Source organism: Cryptomeria japonica, chromosome 3, assembly GCF_030272615.1.
Source record: "Cryptomeria japonica chromosome 3, Sugi_1.0, whole genome shotgun sequence".
NCBI classification, from domain to species: Eukaryota; Viridiplantae; Streptophyta; class Pinopsida; order Cupressales; family Cupressaceae; genus Cryptomeria; species Cryptomeria japonica.
Genome location: NC_081407.1, coordinates 440540327 through 440547016, shown reverse-complemented (window position 1 = coordinate 440547016; position 6690 = coordinate 440540327). Strand labels below are relative to the sequence as shown.

The window sequence follows — 6690 nt, the reverse complement described above, 5'->3', positions numbered from 1 at the left end:
CAAAATGAAACTCTTTTATGAAATCTGCATGAGCAATGTGGTGCTAAATATAACTCTGAAAAAGCACCTCTCTCCCCTTCTGAAAAAACTGCATGACCTGGTGTACTACTAAATATAGCTCCTAAGAAAAAGCAAACCCCCTTCATGATCATTTGCATGTTACTTGAACTTCTCCTCTTTCTTTTAAATAATCATATTTTTAACACTTATAATAAACATTAAAAAAATATAATATTTTTCAATTCTTTTTTTTTTTTAAATATTCTTATTTTAACATTTAATTAAAATAATTTATAGTTTAAAAAAATATTAAAATAAGTTTATTTGTCTTTTAACTAATATCTAGCTTTTATATTTTAATATAAAATTATTAAGATTTTATGAATAATTAAAAATCCTAATAAGATTATTTTAAAATATAAAATAGAAAAAGCAAGAGGGACTTTTTAAAAGAATCGATAGGTCAAATACTTAAAAAGTTATAACCACGAATAACATTATTTGCACCATTTCTGTTCTTTAAAACAAAAATAAAAGAAGAGAGCTCGATGCATGAATTTGGGCAAACATTGAACCCTAAAATCTTTTCATTCTTTGAAGACTGTTGGAGAAGCTTTGTAGTCGACATGCATGGACATTTTTGAGCAAACTAGGTCTTTGAAATGGACTTTAACTGGACATTGAGTGGTATGAAGCTTATACTCTTTACTTCTTGATCATGTTGTTCTTTTTGGGGTATAAACCATGATGTTGATTCAGGATATCTTTGCGAGGGCTTGATCTGTTCATTGTATTTCTTGGAATCACTGCTCTATATAACTTGAGGGTTTTGATGGTACTCTTTGTTGCATTGATATATTAAATTATAGAATACACATTTTCTTTTTGGTAAATACTTTTGACAGCGAACATGGTTTTCTCTGTGTCTGGACTGTGGTTTTGTAGAAGTTCCCTTTTATGACCTTATGGCTGGTTTGCTGATATAGGCCTTGTCTTCTTTGAACTGTCTTGAATGGACTATTTGTGCATACCTTGCAATGGCCTTTGTGACATTATTGGCTATGAAGTCTAACGTTACTATGTCTTTCTCACAATTATGGTTAAAGTCACATTGTTCAAAACCCTTCTATCTGTCAAATCTATTTTGATGTGCTGGGACCATAAAGATATTCTTGAAACCTTGAAACATGCTCTTCATAGTCTAAACCTTAAAGATATCGTGAAGATGAAAGAACAATGCATGAAGGTATTGGATCTTTACTTTACGTCTCTGCATTGTGACTGTCCATGGCTACTAAGAATACTGATAAAAGCTTGCAAACAAAAACTTATCTCTATCAGCATAGGCTTGTAGCCTTGCAACTCTTCCTTATTACTGCTGCCTTGTGACTTGGGTGCCTCTCACTATGGTGGAGAATAGGCTATATTTTTTTCTTCTATGAAAGCATTTTGACACCTCTTGGGAATGTATGTGATTCTCCAAACATTGTGAATTGCTGCTCTCAAGATTTGACTGTGACTTAACTGTATATGGTCTAATGCCTTAACTGTATATGGTCTAATGCCTTTTTATCACTGCCTTTTGTAGATACACTTGTCTCTTATTCTTTGAATGCTCATTGTGATTGTGTTTTGTCAATGGATTGACTGTGTATTGGTCTGTCGAAATGATATCCTTACCCTGTGTTGGGTTATGTATTTCCATTTTCTTTGCATCCTTGAAAGGGTCTAGGTTTGTTCTTAAGATCAGTGTAGCTGCCTTACTTTCTCTTAGGTATGCATCTTGTCATCATGGATCATGTTACCATTGAAGATTGTTGCTAATCTTGTAGATTCATCCTTAAAATGTTAATGGTCTGCTAATGATGTTATACTTTTGCAAGGATGTAGGAATAGAAATAACACTTAACTATGGTTGTTGCAGGTAGATGAATCCTTTGTATTTCTCCTCTGCTATTTTTGACCATATATTTCCTTGTATATCCTTGTAGTATTGGGCTCTGAGGTGTTTAACTCATGTTGAAGGTCTTATTTTCTGTTATGTTGACTGTCCTTATCTTCTATTGACTGGTATCATTGCATCCCAAGTATGTTGTCCTCTTGAATCCTTTATTGTGGTCATACATGTATTGGTATTATTGTTATAATGACATTTCACATTTGCCCTTTTAGATCTTACAACCTTATCAAAACTTACTGTTGCTTCTTTCTCAGTGATCTTTAAACTCTGATTCACCATCTTTGACTGTCTCTTGATAGTGAATACCATTGGATAAAGAATGTATTACTCTATGGTGACAGTTTGTGACTCCATGGTGATTGTCATCAAGTTTGAACTTGTGCTTAGGTTACCTTGAGGCTGTAGATGTTCCTTGATAGTTATTTGGTTCTTTTTAACATCTTCTACTCATTGACACATTGCTAATACTTTCACTCTTATTCTGAACCTTAGATCTATGAGTGATCATCGATGCTCAGGGTATATGTGACTATAAACTTCAAGATCACGTTGACGACCTATGATTGTATCACTTTGCTTTGATGATAAAAGACATTGGAGTGTTCTGTGTCTTCTTGACTTTACTGTCACTATAATCTCACTATTTATCATGTATGATTCTTGACTGTGCATGCATGTTTTGATAATCTGGGCAATGCTAAGGAGATTATTACTTTTCAAGATTATTAAAATATTTTGTCCATCTTGATGACTGTATTTGGCTGTGATCTTTCTTTATGGACTGCTGTTCTTTTTGAGTAAACATTTTATGACTGTGATTGTTTATTGCTGCTATGTAGCACTCTTAAGACTGCAATCTCTTATATGGGTATCTTTATTTGTTTTTCCATGAAAATACAGCTGTCCTAAGGTGCCTGCTCCTATCTCTGTGATATTTAATTATCTTATCTCACTGTCATAAGGTATTGGTATCATCTTTTGAAATTTCAATCTCATCACTGCTCGCAGACAACCTTTTGACCACTCTTATGGCTATGGTTTTGATCCTTTGAAATTATGATATCACTATTCTAATACCTTCATTATCACAAGTTCATAATTGAATCTTTTCATGGTAGTAAGGTATTGGAGCTTCATGATGATGTTATTGTTCAAAATCATTTGAAATTATTGTTCTATACATCTTTTATGATTTCTTGACATTTTTATTTGCTCTGTGAACAGGGGATTGGTAGAGCATTGTGATATATGTATCTTACTATGAATATCCGAGATTAGTGCACTAGTGACTGCACTCTAACTCTTAAAGGATTCTCCTTTGAAAACTAGATCACTGTCTTTGTGCATAATTCTTCCTACTACATTAGCTGCTAATTTCTCTATATGCCATATGACTCTACTCTATATTCTTATTGTCAATTATTACTACAGTTCTGTGTGATGAAACCCTTGAGACAAATATTGCTTCTAGACTGTCCATTCTCTACTGTTTTCCTCATTACCACAATAAGGACTGTCATAATAATATATTACTACCTTTACTAACATGTTGGATTTGTTGACTTTTACTATCTTGGCAGTGAATAAATCACTGTTATATCTTTGTTCATAAGATTTACTTCACATAGTATGTCTTGCGCATCAATGTTTTCTTGGCATGAATGTGTATATCCCCACTCTTACTGTCAAGGCGCTATCAACTCTTGTATATTGAAAGAGTTTAGGAGATATAATTGATATCAACTTACCACATTCGTTTGTTTGATCTTCTATCATAATACATTGCCACTGTTCTGATCATCTTTGACTGTATTATATTTGATGGTCTCATTTTTCAAGACGACTGCACTGAGCTTCTACCATTGGTGGTAGCTGTAGCTGTGATAATGGAATTTTGATCTGCAGCAAAATATTTTCTCTGATCATTATCATTGTTAAATGCTCATGATTGTCCTTAGGACTTTCACCCCTCACTATATTTTTCATTCTTTGGAGGCTATCTTTAACTGGAACAATAGAACTGTTCTTGAGGTCATATGATTATCCTTTAATCACCTTACCCACTGTCCATTGTCAATTGTTCTGAGATAATCTTGATATTATCTCTCAAACCCAAAGCTATTCTAATAGTGACTGAGACAAGGTTGTTATGTCTGATATCTTGGTTTTGTTTTTTGGCTTACTTATGCATTTTCCTCCATACTGTGGCTCTATCAAAGATGACTAAGATGTCTTTGAATGTTAGAAATGGATTCATCTTTTTTGTTTATATAGGCTACTTATCAAGGTTATCATGGTCCCTTTATACTATCTTGTCACACCTTTACACTTTGTTGTCATATTGTTGACATCTCTATCATTATGCTTGACATCTTTATTCATCTTTTATGGTTGTATTTGGATCATTGTTTCTGGAAATCCTCTTGCTACCTTCATGATGATTGTTAAAGCTTATATGATAAGTTTTTTCCTAGATCTAGGGATGACTGTCTTTGTTCTTGATGCTGCCCTTGTTTTGACTTTATACTATTCTTTGCCAATGTTTATCACATACTTTGGAGGACTGATAATTCATCCTTTCTTTGGTTCACTGTGCATTGTGAAAGATTGTATTTTCTTATATAATAGTAATTCTTTGGCATGTTAGTTATTTTCAATTGAAAGCTACGTTTTTGTTTTCACTGTACCCTATCTAAGAATATAACCCTGTATTGTTACTTGCATGACTGAGATATTCATTTTGTGCTATCTTCATTGACGCTAGGTCTTCTACTTTGATAGTATGGTATGTTCTACTAATTCTTATGCCAATGAATATTGTCACTGTTCCTTTATGACTGGTATGGTATTGTAACTTTGTATACTAGTAGAAGTCGTTGAAGATATTATTAGTGTGTCTTCTTGTGTTTCTACATGAGTTATCAGAGGCCTAGGGATTCTCTTTGAAAGTCACTGTTACTACTGTGTTTGGGGCTTTGCTGATAATATCACTGTCTCATTTATATTTTACATGTATAGGCACTCTTATTATTCATTTACTATCATTTAGGTATCTTTGTTTGGAGATTATTTACCATAGCCATATCAGGATTGTACTTGAGTGTCCTTATATATTATAATATGTGCGACTGTGACTCTATTAGGGATGTTTGGGAGTTTAGTATGTTAGTATAGTTCCATCGGATATAGGTAAATTAGTCATTACAATGATCCTAGAATTTTTATTATTATGGATGATGGGTCCCTGTTGTATGAAGCTATACTGACATATTAGCATGCTGGGCTCAACCCTTGTGGGAGCCGTATTTTACACCACATGCTTTATATAATCATGAACTCGTGCCTGCACACTGAACAAACATATTAGATAGAACTTGTTATCTGGTGTTATCTCATGGCACCTTCTGTGCATTGATTCCTTTGCTTCTGAATCTGATATCTTGACAGTTGTAGACATATGTTTTGATACTCTTATGCAGATAGACTATGTATTCTGATGAGTTTGTGTGTGACAATATAGTTATCCTAGTTGCTCTAACATATTTTTCAATTCTCTTGTAGGTATTGATGAAATGAGAGCGTAAGCAACTAAAGATGAACGAGTAGATGAAGACTCAACCACTGCTTCAAGCTCAGACTCGTCATTCCAGGCAATGACGGGTCACCCTACTGCCACATTCATTATTTCATTTTATTTTATAGTTTTTCTTCAAGATTACATTAGAATGTATGTCTATAGCTCTGTTAGCTATTCCCACAGCTTGTGTGGGACACCTTACACATTTTTTTTGTAATAAAAAGCATTTTCTATGCCATCTTTTGTTATGATTTGTCTGAAATATTTGCATATATGAAATGAATTTTGGCCTTTAAAGCATAACATTCAAAATGAAGAACTTATGAAATTTTTTTGTGTACCTTCCTCCAATTGCACCATGTAAGGCCTGTAATATGCCACCAAAATTTAGTTGGTGCAAAATGTTGGCAATAGTTCTAACTCACTCTCAAGACCTAGGCTGACACCTAACAACCAAAGGAATCAACATGAAATCCACAAGATAACAACAACCATACACTAAATCAAATCACATCATAGGGCTAATCATAAATCAATAAACTAACAACAAGGGTATAAGGATAATGGACACATGTAGGGAAGAGTGTCATCACATGCCAAACAAGGGAGATCGGTTTACCACTCCAACGGTCTTTCCAATATAAGATCCCAAAACCACATCCCTGGGTCTGTCCAATTAGGGCATACAACTCAAATTAATTATCTTGATTAAGTGTCCTAATTATCCAAACCCACTAATTAATTATTATAGTTATCACTTGTAATTAATCATTAACTCTTCATATGGTTCCATAGGTCTAGACCCCCTTCTAGGGATCTATTTCTCATCCCTTCTAGGGATCTATTTCTCATGAGCTAGGCTCTACACATGAAATAGCCCACTCTCCCAATGATGGACCATAAACTTAGGGTGAAACATAAACCAAAATAAAATCACAGCAACAATGTGAAGGCTCTCAAATGACATAAAGATAGTCACAACATCACTGATACAAACTGAAGCATAGTATGAATCATACACCCAAATGCAAAGAAAGAGCCTCCACCAAATTAACATAACAATGCACCAAAGCATAAACATGAGATCGAAAACCAAAACAAGAGAAATTACAATCCTCAACAGTGAGGCAATAACATCCCACTAGAGTTCTCA

General features: G+C 33.9%; 1 long non-coding RNA gene across 1 annotated transcript; it reads left to right on the top strand.

The window, feature by feature from the left end:
• The first annotated feature begins 470 nt into the window (after window positions 1–470).
• On the top strand, window positions 471–5785 carry LOC131041724 (uncharacterized). Its single transcript, XR_009105101.2, has 2 exons — window positions 471–687; window positions 5522–5785. It is a non-coding gene; the product is annotated as an uncharacterized LOC131041724 (long non-coding RNA).
• The last annotated feature ends 905 nt before the right edge of the window (window positions 5786–6690 follow it).